A 13,862-nucleotide genomic window follows, 5' to 3' on the forward strand; every position below is an offset into this window, starting at 1 on the left:
TAATTACTGCAAACATGGGAAACTTAACATGCTCTTAATTTGCTATCAAGCTACTACCATGCCTCTTATCATACTTTTCTAATCATGCATAATAAATTTAAACTACTAAGAGCATGCAAAGGGCTTATTGAACCGTGGGTCGAGCTTATCTCTGATGATGATTGTGTTGGGTTTTATGCCCTAAATAAAACTCATTTCAATATAATCAGATTTACTTATTAATATAGATCAGAAATAACATTTAATGTTGCATGGTTCACATGATTTATTTCATGATTATATGTACATAATGTATAAATTCATCTGAAACCCTTTTCACATACTTGATCCTGTTTATTGTGCCGTCAACACATTGGAAAGTAAACATGACTATGTGAATAAAGTTTCCTAGATTTATCAGACATAGGGTTTTACTGATATGATAATCTACAACAGAGTTTACTTGCATTTGGAGAAGTGCTATGTTCTTTCCAGAGCATTGGTTAAAGTAAAGCTCAGGTTGGATGCATGGAGTATGCATCGGAAGGGACTGATATTGAACTTTGACTTAGATTTATTAAACTTACCGTAATATCTATTCAAGTCAATATCGTCTAGTTGATCCTAGATCAAGTGTTCTTAATCCTGTTATGATTAGGCTCAATCTTGAAAGGCTATTCGTGTTCTTTGATTTGTTAGTTAAGCCTACTTTTAGGTCAGGGTGATACGTACATTTTGGGAACACGGTAGTGCAATTGAGTGGGAGCGCTATCATAAACATGGAATCTATAGCTTCTATCTGGCGAATAGTAAGCAAAGGATGATCTCCTTCGAGCTTGACCAAACGAACATAAATGGTGGAGTACTCATTTCACATAAGCTGAAATATCATTTATACGGGGTCAAGTGTTTTAAGGAATAAATACATTGTAGGGTGTAACGGTAATCTAATCCCTTTACAGTGTAGATCATTCATATAGAGGATCATTGATCACATTAGGATTATAACAATGGATAACTAATGATGTGTCTATATGGTGGAACATATAGAGCATTCTATATACTGAGAGTGCAATTCTAAGTTCTATGCGTGGATTCAACGAAGAATTAATAAGTTAGTGAATTTTAGTGCTAAATTCTTGATCTACTTATTGGAAGCTCGGTTATATAGACCCATGGTCCCCCCACTAGTTGAGATAATATTGCTTGTAAGACTCATGTAATTGGTTTTGATTAATCAATTATAATTCTCAAATTAGACTATGTCTATTTGTGAATTTTTCACTAAGTAAGGGCAAAATTGTAAAGAAAGAGTTTATAGGGGCATATTTGTTAATTATGATACTTTGTATGGTTCAATTAATAAATATGATAAATGACAATATTATTTAATAATTATTTATAGTTATTAAATAGTTAGAATTGGCATTTAAATGGTTGAATTAGGAAATTGGTATTTTTGAGAAAATCAGATACAAAAGGTGTTAAAATTGCAAAATTGCAAAAAGCAAGGCCCAATCCACTAAGTGTAGGGCCAGCCACTTTTGTAGGAAATTTAAACTGATTTTTTCATTATTTTAATGCCATATAATTCAAATCTAACCCTAGTGGAATGCTATAAATAGATAGTGAAGGCTTCAGGAAATTTACACTAAAATTTTCTATTTTTCCTTCAGAGAAAAACCTGAGCCTTTCTCTCTCCCTATCTTTAGCTGCCACTTCTTCTTTCTCTTCCCTCTTGAAATTTCGAAATTTCTTAGTGTATGAGTAGTGCCCACACACAGCAAGTGATACCTCAATCATAGTGAGGAAGATCGTGAAGAAAGACATTCAGCAAAAGGAGTTTCAGCATCAAAGATTCAGAGAAAGAGATCCAGGTTCAGATATTGATAATGCTCTGCTACAGAAAGGAATCAAGGGCTAGATATCTGAACGGAAGGAGTCATATTATTCCGCTGCACCCAATGTAAGGTTTCTTAAACTTTATATGTGTTTAATTTATCGTTTTAGAAAGTTCATATTTAGGATGTTAATCAACATACTTGTAAGTAGATCTAAGATCCTGGTAAAATAAATTCCAACAACTGGCCTCAGAGCCATGGTAATTGATTTACTTACATGTAATTTGGACTTTAAAACGATTGTTTGTATGTTCTTTGGATGGTATCATGTTGTATTGAGTGTTATTTGATGATTGATTGATGTTTGTGAAATTTTCGTAAAAAATTATTGTGATTTCGATTCTGGAATTATTTTTATTGGATAGTATGGAAAAAATTAAGCAAGTTAGCCTTTTACAGAACTCAATTTGGATTTTATTTGAATTAGTTATGATTTTTTGAAGATTTGACAAAATCGGGGCTGTGTTGATAGTTTCCTGCGATCGCAGAACTGTCCGTACAGTTTCGGATTTTTTCCTTTTTCTTCAATTTTTCATACTTTTTCATGGAATTAACTTCCAATTTTTTGTATGGTTTTGTATATATACTATTACTATTCCTAATTCAATTCTAATTATCATTTTGAATTAATTTAATTTTTTTTTTTAAATTAATTCAAGATATTAGTGTAATTTGAATTCGAATAGAATTAGTATTTATCTTTTTGCTTAAAAATCTATCTTATTTTTAAATTTGATTATATTTTTTTTTAAATTTAAGGTCAGATTTTTTAAGATATTTATAATATCTTTTAAGATATTTAAGATATTTTAAAAATATCTTTTAAGATATTTATAAAATCTTTTAAGATATTTTAAAATATCTTATCTTTTAAGATATTTAAAAATATCTTATCTTTTAAGATTTTTTTTTAAATCTTTTTAAGATATTTTGACCTTATTTAAATTTAAAATAGATATTTATAATCATGTAATTTTAAATAGATATAAGATAAAAAGTAGGTTTAATTTTAATTTTTTTTATTTTCGAAATTTAATTTTAAATTCCGAAATTAATTTTTTTTTAAATTATTTTTCGAATATTTTTTTTAATTTAATTATTTATTTATTCGAAATTATTTATTTAAAATTAAATAAATCCTACTTCCAACTATCCAAAATTAACCCTGTTGCAGGAGTATGTGTTTTAACTTGTTTGTAAGTTTTCAAAACCTATTATTACTTGATTGCAAATAGCCATGGTTACTTTTTGCCAGATCTAATGATCTGATGGCTCCCTTGGTCAAGTTAATAATTTGTAACAGGTAAATTTTACAATCTTCTTTCATCTGTGTATGACCTAGCAACATGATAGGACCCATCCAAAGTGTGCCTGTGTGAGCCTATGTGTTTAATTTGATTATAGATACATATAGGTTGTTGTTGCTAAAATAAATTATCATAGTTCTTGATAGAATTTATTTAGGCCCATTTAGTTATTGGGCTTATTCAATGAATAACAGTTGTTCTTATTAAGGTTAAATTCCTCTCTTTTGGGCCTTGTGTGAGAGTTGGGAGCCATAGAAGTGGGTACGACATACTGAACCCAGCACCCCCTCACACAAACCACCCCAATTGTGAAGGCCCATTTGCCTGATTTGAATGGCTTGTACTAGGTTAATTAAACTAGTTTAACCTAATAAAATTGATTAGCAACATAATTAATTTCATTTATTTTGAAATTAATTTAAGAAAAATATAGTTTAAAGAATTTTTATTCTAAGCTAAACTATATGTGTTTTCTTGTATTTAATTAAATATAGAATTATAATCATCTAGATTCTTTTTTCGGAACTTAATTTAAATTATTCATTAAATATTCTTATTTAAGTTGATATTTAGTTATCTACAACTAACCAACTTAAATCAATATCTTTTGAATTTCAAATTTCAAAATTAAGTTGAGGAATTTTAGGCATTGGTTATTAAGATTCTTTAGATATTTTTTAAGTTAATATCTTTTCAAATATTAACTTAAAATGGAATATTTTCAAATTAAGTGGTTACAACTTAATTTTTGATATTTAATTAAATTTAAATTTGAAAATATTTAAGTTCTAGATTTTTTTCTAGTACAACTTAAATTAGATATTTTTTCAAATTTTGTGGAAAAGATACTTAGTCAAATAAGATATTTTCTAGATAGTTATTTCTAGACTACTTATTATTTCTAATATTAAAATAGGAAAATATTATAAATTGTGAAATTAATTATTTATATAATTAATTTTGGTACAATTTATTTTAAGTATATTTTTTCCTAGTATTAAATTAGAAATTAATAATTAAGCCTTCTCTACACTTAATTATTTATTTCTTGAATTTAATACATTTAATTAATTTGAAAATTAAATATCTAAGTTGATTTTTATCATCATACTTAAATATTTCTTTTTCATGACATTTAATTAAATAGAAAATTATTTTTAGTTGAAATTTAATTTTTCAACTAAATTTAAATAATTTTCAAAATATATTTTTTCTTTATTTTATTAATCAATTTTCGAAATTGCATTTCTTAAATGCTAGAATTTCGAATTTTATCTTGAAAAATAGATTAAGTTCTAAATTAATTATTTTAATTAATTCTTGGATCAACTTAAATCAATGATTTTTTCATTTATTGATTAATTTAAAATAAATTGAATTAAAGTATATTATTAGAAATTGAATTAATTAGTCAAAGGAAAATCTAGATAGATGATATTTTTGCTTGAAGTATTTTTCTAGTGTATTTAATTAAATAGAAAATTAATATTTAAGTTGATTTTCATCATCATACTTAAATATTTGAAATTTTTCTTATATATTTAATTAAATAGGAAAATTATATTTTTTGTTGTAAATTAATTTTATTAATTAATTTTGGGCCAACATTAAATTAGAATAATTTTTCCAGGATTTATTTTTTATTTTAATATGCATTTTTCGAAAATTGTATTCTTATATACTTTAATTTTTCGAAATGCAATATATATTTATAGAAAATTAAATTTGAGTTGTAAATTAATTTAAATTAATTTTGTAACAACTTAAATTGAATATTTTTCTAAATATTTATTGGAAATTATTACTAAGATGGAAATAATTCATGTTATTTTCATATCCATCTAAGTAAAATTTATAAATATTAAATTAAAATTTATATTTGGAATTTTTCATTCTAAATTGGAAATTTTAATTAAATAAATATATATTTAAAATAAATAGAATAAATAAAGAGAATCAAAGAAAATACAACTCACTTTAAATAATGAGCTTGATTATTATTAAGATATTCGATCTCCATTGTTGGTCTTACAAAAGTTAAATGTTTTCAATATAACCTCGAGACGCTAGACTTCGTCCCCCTATGGATGGTTATTCGTTGAACGCATTTAACACCGTAAGATTTCATTTGATAAGTGTTTTGTAAGTTTTCGTCTCTATTAGACTCTCCCCTACGGTGACTACTTAGAGATAAACTTATGAAACATGAAACAATGGTGGAAGCTCATAAAATAAGAATAACCTTGACTCTCGCCTACCGGGACAACGTTGGATTCTTATTTTGATCGAATAAAAGGTTGCTAGAATGGTTTCTATTTTAGATGAGCTGACAACTCTATTCAATAAATGATGCTTTGACTCTCGCCTCCCGGGACACTGTATCAGTTTGTTGAAAACCTTGGAAATTATTTAGGATTGTATGTTTTAGTATTTTCACTAGTCATTCCTACTTGCTATATGTTTATAATTTCTGAATTGTGTATGAATTTATATTGAACCGTGTTATTTTCTGTTATTAAGTTGTAGTTTAATTTCGAATCTTCATTGTTGGTCTAATATGTTTGTTTATCTAATGAGATAAATCCCTAGTGGATTTTCACCATTAGACATACATAATAGTGTAAGATCTCGAAAGATAAGTATTGTATATGCGACATCTAACTGTTCATCAATTGATGACACCTTAGACTAGTATTTTTACAATATGAAACAAGAAGATTACATAAATAAGATTACTTTGTCTTTCGCTAATCGAAGCATCGTTGGATTCTTATTTTAAACGAAATTATCCTAATTCCTCTTAGCTTATTCATTTCGAATTAGCTTCAAAACATATCATTGGATGAATGGTCTATAAATCATTTCATGTCATTATATTTTCTCTTAAGAAATTAAATGACGCTTATGATTATAATCCCGAAATTCTATTCCCAATTGATATAAATCCTCAATCCTAGAAATCTCCTACTTGTATGGGCAAATCTGACTTAGAGTTTGTATTAGTAGTGGTGGTCCAAGAAAGAATTACTCATTATATTTGGTTGAATTTAAGTCTTTGACTTTAATTTTAGAATCCAAACAGAAATTTTCTTATATTTCTAATTCCAGATACAATACAGTTACACTTTCTCAAGTGTTTAATATCCATCTTTTATTAATGGATTCAAACTGTATGGAATATGAGTTAGGTATTCTGTGACCAGGATCCACTTGCACTATTCTAAGAACTCTTTGATGTAACTAAACCTATGTCATCAAAAGACACTACCACATTTTTTTAATCTATGGCATTTGTATCTTGTTCATAGTGAATTTGACATGATCAATCTCTGCAAAGAGATAATATGCCTATATCCACTGAAAGTAGTTCATCTCATTCGCAGATGGATGTACATTCAGGGGTGGATATGAGTTTTTCGTTGTATTCTTAAGACGATAACTCTAGATTATACCTTTTAGCAAAGAAATTTGAAATGTTTGAAAAATTTCATTAATTTCTAGCAATGGTTAAAACCATTAAGGTAAGTGGTTAAAGATCTTGCGAACTGATAGGGGTGGAGAAATAGTTAGTAGATATGCAGTTCAAAGATCATTAAATTGATTTTTGACTTACCTCCCCAGAAATTTCGATTTGCATATTGATGATTAGTTACTAGTCGTTGCCTAAGTCCTTCTATGGTAATACAATTTCAGAATGATGTAATGGTTGTATACTTAATGTAAATCATTACTAGATTCATGGATGACCTAATCAAAATCTTAAGAAAGGCTAGAACTGTTAACCATGGTTTGTTAGCTTTTCTAAGTGATTAGGGGTGGACCATCCCATTGTCAATAGATAAGAAAGTGTTTGTTCAAACAAATACTACTTTTCTAAGGAAATGACTAAGTCTGAAACACAAGTAGCAAATAAAGGAGATATTTATTCTTGATTCCAAAAGTGTTCTATCATCTTATATAACATATGATGATCCCACTGCCTCTGTTGTCTTGTCACAACCGAAGATATCAATACCATTTAGTTTTCTTCGACATAATTCACAGTACCTTGTCGTAGTGGGAGAGTTTCTAGGACCTCACCTTCTTATGACTTGGGAGACACAAGTGATTAAAATCCATTGTGAGTTTAAACAAGTAATGGATTGTCAAGATAAGAAACTAAGAAGAAAGCCAATAGAACTATGGTTTAATCCATTCACATGGAATAACCTAAAGTTTTCTATTACAAGGACATAAAAGGAAATTTTTGTTTATAAGTCCATTCAATAGACTTAACAAACTTCCTGTTCCTAGTATTATATGTTTGAGTTTATCTAAATCTATGGCTTGTGGTATACCTGGTAATTACTTACTCTAATGCAAGCAACTTACTTTAGTAAGATGCTGAAGCATTTTCTTTCTAATGGCAATCTATAGAAGCTTCACAACTTCTTAGGTATAGATTTTATTTATCTAAGGAAAAGTCTCAACTATTCCAGAAAAGATAAAGCCATGAAAGAATTTCTTACATCAACAGTGAGAGGTCTTAGATATGCTTTTGTATGCCTTAGACCAGACACCTGCTGTTGAGTGGGAGTAATGAGTAGGTATCAGATTAATCCAGGAGAAGAACATTGGAAGACAATCAAGTAAATCCTAAGATAAAGAAGAGGAACTATATGTTAGTCTATAAGGGTGTGTTTAAAACTCTTAGACTACACCATATCAGATTTCGAAATTTGCCTATGTGCTAGTAAATATTTCTGATAAGATGGTGGTTACTCTGGGGGTGGAATAGTGATTTTGGAGAAGTGTAAAAACCTATCTGAAGTCTCTAGGTCTACCAGAGAGAGACTGAATGTTAAAGCTGCAGGAAAGGTACTTATTCAGTCTAAGGAAAGTTCTATACATCTTTGGCACCATTCCAAATTGCCTTAAACTACTAGTGTTAATTTCCTGATTAACCAAAAGTAGTTGCCAAAGATATAGAATCCAGTATCCCAAGAGAGTAAACATATAGAGAGGAATTTCACATTATCAATGATTTTGTGATTAAGGAAGAGTAATAGTGGAGAAAAGGTTGTGGTTAATTCAACCTTTCAGATCCTATTACGAGGAGTTTACTACTACTACACTTGATTTGTATATCAAGGTGTTTAGATTATTTGAAACGCACTTTTTGTTTTATATTAGTGCAAGTGGGAGTTTGTTGGGTTTTATGCCCTAAATAAAACTCATTTCAATATAATCAGATTTACTTATTAATATAGATCAGAAATAACATTTAATGTTGCATGGTTCACATGATTTATTTCATGATTATATGTACATAATGTATAAATTCATCTGAAACCCTTTTCACATACTTGATCCTGTTTATTGTGCCGTCAACACATTGGAAAGTAAACATGACTATGTGAATAAAGTTTCCTAGATTTATCAGACATAGGGTTTTACTGATATGATAATCTACAACAGAGTTTACTTGCATTTGGAGAAGTGCTATGTTCTTTCCAGAGCATTGGTTAAAGTAAAGCTCAGGTTGGATGCATGGAGTATGCATCGGAAGGGACTGATATTGAACTTTGACTTAGATTTATTAAACTTACCGTAATATCTATTCAAGTCAATATCGTCTAGTTGATCCTAGATCAAGTGTTCTTAATCCTGTTATGATTAGGCTCAATCTTGAAAGGCTATTCGTGTTCTTTGATTTGTTAGTTAAGCCTACTTTTAGGTCAGGGTGATACGTACATTTTGGGAACACGGTAGTGCAATTGAGTGGGAGCGCTATCATAAACATGGAATCTATAGCTTCTATCTGGCGAATAGTAAGCAAAGGATGATCTCCTTCGAGCTTGACCAAACGAACATAAATGGTGGAGTACTCATTTCACATAAGCTGAAATATCATTTATACGGGGTCAAGTGTTTTAAGGAATAAATACATTGTAGGGTGTAACGGTAATCTAATCCCTTTACAGTGTAGATCATTCATATAGAGGATCATTGATCACATTAGGATTATAACAATGGATAACTAATGATGTGTCTATATGGTGGAACATATAGAGCATTCTATATACTGAGAGTGCAATTCTAAGTTCTATGCGTGGATTCAACGAAGAATTAATAAGTTAGTGAATTTTAGTGCTAAATTCTTGATCTACTTATTGGAAGCTCGGTTATATAGACCCATGGTCCCCCCACTAGTTGAGATAATATTGCTTGTAAGACTCATGTAATTGGTTTTGATTAATCAATTATAATTCTCAAATTAGACTATGTCTATTTGTGAATTTTTCACTAAGTAAGGGCAAAATTGTAAAGAAAGAGTTTATAGGGGCATATTTGTTAATTATGATACTTTGTATGGTTCAATTAATAAATATGATAAATGACAATATTATTTAATAATTATTTATAGTTATTAAATAGTTAGAATTGGCATTTAAATGGTTGAATTAGGAAATTGGTATTTTTGAGAAAATCAGATACAAAAGGTGTTAAAATTGCAAAATTGCAAAAAGCAAGGCCCAATCCACTAAGTGTAGGGCCAGCCACTTTTGTAGGAAATTTAAGCGATTTTTCATTATTTTAATGCCATATAATTCAAATCTAACCCTAGTGGAATGCTATAAATAGATAGTGAAGGCTTCAGGAAATTTACACTAAAATTTTCTATTTTTCCTTCAGAGAAAAACCTGAGCCTTTCTCTCTCCCTATCTTTAGCTGCCACTTCTTCTTTCTCTTCCCTCTTGAAATTTCGAAATTTCTTAGTGTATGAGTAGTGCCCACACACAGCAAGTGATACCTCAATCATAGTGAGGAAGATCGTGAAGAAAGACATTCAGCAAAAGGAGTTTCAGCATCAAAGATTCAGAGAAAGAGATCCAGGTTCAGATATTGATAATGCTCTGCTACAGAAAGGAATCAAGGGCTAGATATCTGAACGGAAGGAGTCATATTATTCCGCTGCACCCAATGTAAGGTTTCTTAAACTTTATATGTGTTTAATTTATCGTTTTAGAAAGTTCATATTTAGGATGTTAATCAACATACTTGTAAGTAGATCTAAGATCCTGGTAAAATAATTTCCAACAGATTGTACATATCACAATGATCTTTAGAAGACAACCTGGCGACTCTGATACCAAATTATAATGCCCTACTAGTTTAGGCGCGCTACAATGCTTACTTAATTACTGTGCACTCCTTTGCTAATTAAAGGGTTTATCAAAAAATTATGAATAATTAAAACTTTCATAAATAAACTTAAATAAATATATACAAATAGATATTTTAGGATCTTGTTTTAAAGTTTACAACTATTTATAAAACATGTTTACTACAAAAGCTGTTGCCTAGCATTTACCAAAATAAAGGCCCAACTGTATTAAAGATTTGAACACTCCAGGTCTAACCACCTCAATATGTACAATCTTCATTTAGCTCCAGACTCACTGGTGCTCAGCCTTTGCTTTTCCCTTACCTACACATGTAAACATATCTGTGAGTCGATAGACTCAGTAAGAAAAACATAAATATAAACATGTAACTTAACTGTAACCAGGCACCCATACACCTAACTGCAGTCCTTTCTCGGTACTCTAGCCGATATTCTCAGTACCCTAGCTAATACACTTGGTACTCTAGCAAATGTTCTCGGTACCCTGGCTAATATACTTGGTACTCAGGTTGATATACTCGGTACTCTGGTCGATAAACTAACATGTTGGCTATACATGTATGCATGCATATCTTTATACAAATCTTACCTTAATTTTAAATTCAAGTGTGCCAGTCAATCTATAAGTGAAAACTGCTGCTCGACGATTTAAGGTTCTAAATCACATTTTATGTAAAACTGATAAGTGACACACTAAATCACTTCCAGTGACTTTGAACTCAAAACTAAAAGTTTCTCTATTAATAGATAGCATGCCAGTACCCTAAATATCGATAAAACACCAAAAATAATACTTTGGGAAAATTCCCAGAAATAGGTAGGCCATTTCTCTAAAAATGGTAGGCCGTTTTTTTGGGATACTACTAGGGAAAGTGGTAGACCATTTATGAGAAAATAATCTACTATTTTCTACTGCAGATTTTCCAAAATTCCTATTTCGACTCTAAAACTATCCGAAACTTTCTATGTTATCTTTTTGGAACCCCTATTTTAGGCCCAACAAGCATAATTCAACAATTAAAATCGTTCAAACTATGTTATGACCAACAAAACCAGCAAATTACAGCTCAAGCAACCTAGAAATAGCTCAAGAAAATAACACCAAACACCTCCAATTCGAACAGAAACCAAAACTCAAAAATTGCATGAAAAACTTAACTTTTCACTTGAAAAATTGAAAGCAGAAAGAAGCTTAGCGTAGTCTTTGGGCAACACAATCTTGAATTCTACTAGAAATCCCTTGATTTGGTCAGAAATTAGAGAAGAAAAATCTGGTTTTAGCTTGGATTCTTGCTTGGCCGAACTAGAGAGGGAGAAAGTGAGGACTTAGGGTTTCTTGATTTTGTGGATAATGATCTATTTTTTTTTTTTTTTAAATTAACGAAGTTATTAAAATTTGAAGTATTCCACTATTAACTAATATTATCTCACTAAAGACAACCTTCAATAATCTTAGGGTAAAATGGTCATTTTGCCTTTTACTTTACCTTGAAGCAACCTAAAAGCTTAGGGGTAAAATGATTCAAAATCACAACCCCGCATTATCTCGACATTCTAAACGTCTAATTATCTTGCTCGCTAATTTTAAGATATTCTACTGTATCTAAGTGATTCTAATGGTCAAATCGTTGCATTCTACTATTACCGGACATAAAAAATGGCGGCAAAACCCCCAATACTTTAGTTTTAGTTTCACTAAACCCCCACAACCCAAATTTCTGCGGGTAAACCCCCAAAACCACTATTCTGTTAGCAAAAACACACTTCCGTCGAAATTTAGCTGTTAACTGACAGGTTGGACTGGACCGAGAACACGTGGCACAATTTTATTCGTCCACGTAAAAAATTATTTAAAAAAATTAAAAAATTAATTATTTTAAAAATAAAAAAATAATTTTTTTTTTCTTTTTCTTTTTTCCTTTTTTCCTTTCTTTTTCTTTTTCTTTTCTTTTTCTTCTTTTTTCTTTTTCTTTCTTTTCGTTTGTTTTTCTTTTTCAGTTCCATCACACTTCTTCTTCTCTCTCTCTCTCTCTCTCTCTCTCTCTCTCTCTCTCTCTCTCTCTCTCTCTCTCTCTCTCTCTCTCTCTCTCTCTCTCTCTCTCTCTCTCTCTCTCTCTCTCTCTCTCTCTCTCTCGAATAGTTGCAGGTGGGCCGCCGCAGTTGCCGAGGACCACCAAGCCAGCTCTGTCGCCGTTGCCGAGGATCACCAAGCCAGCACCGTCGTCGTCGCCGTTGCAGACCGACCCAGCCACCGAGAACCGCCGCGGACAGATCGATCGCAGCCCCAATCGATCTCAGCGCCGATCGATCTCAACCACGGTTGATCTCCTCTCTCTCTCTCTCTCTCTCTCTCTCTCTCTCTCTCTTCCTCTCTTTCCCGATCTCCTCTCTTTCTCTATATATTTAGGGTTTTCAAATAATAATTTTGGGGTTAATTTCGTATATACGTATATATATATATATGTGTGTATTTGTTGGATTTAGATTTGTTTGAATTGGTTTGAGCCTTGTTTTGTTATTGTTTTTTTTTCTTTCTGTGATTTGAATGGTGGTGGTGGTAACAGTGTGATTGAGGAAGAAGATGAGGAAGAAGATGATTTTTTTGGGTTTAGTTTTGAATGTGATTTTTTTGGTTTTAGTTTTGGGAAGAACTTGATTTTTTCTGTGCTTATTATTTCAGGTAGAAGAAGAAGAGAATGGTGGTGATGGCTGGGAAGAAAGGGAATGGTGGTGGGTGGTGGAAGGAAGGAAGATGGTGGTGATGGGGATGGCTGGGAAGGAAGGAAGATGTGGTGGGTGGTGGTACAGGAAGGTTCTTGTGATAAAGAAAAAGAAAGAAAGGAAAAAAGAAAAAGAAAAAAAGGAAAAAAAGAAAAAGAAAATTATTTTTTTTTTTATAATTATTTTTTTAAAATTTCAAATTAATTTTTTTTTAATTTTTTAATTTTTTTAAATAATTTTATACGTGGACGAATAAAATTGTGCCACGTGTTCTCGGTCCGGTCCAACCTGGCAGTTAACAGCTAAATTTCGACGGAAGTGTGTTTTTGCTAACAGAATAGTGGTTTTGGGGGTTTACCCGCAGAAATTTGGGTTGTGGGGGTTTAGTGAAACTAAAACCAAAGTATTGGGGGTTTTGCCGCCATTTACCCAAAAAAAAAAATATAAAATTTTATATTTATATAATACATTTAGAATTCAAATATATCTCTATAATTGAGAAATTATCAATTTAAAGTCTACTTTTGATAATATGCCTTAATTTTTTGCTAAAAGACATATAATATTAAAATATTAAAATAAATTTTTAAGTATTTACTAATTTTTATATTAAAATTAAGTAATTATTATAAAGTTCTCGCTGATTGTAAATTTCGGCACAATTAATTCATGCATAATTTTGATCATAAAATAAGGTGGAGAGAGAATGTGAAAAAAAAGTAACATGAACAATTTATTGTAAAATGAGGTTTATGTAAAAAGTAACATGCCTTAATGCTTTTTTTT

Source organism: Cannabis sativa, chromosome 9 (genome assembly GCF_029168945.1).
Source record: "Cannabis sativa cultivar Pink pepper isolate KNU-18-1 chromosome 9, ASM2916894v1, whole genome shotgun sequence".
NCBI lineage: Eukaryota > Viridiplantae > Streptophyta > Magnoliopsida > Rosales > Cannabaceae > Cannabis > Cannabis sativa.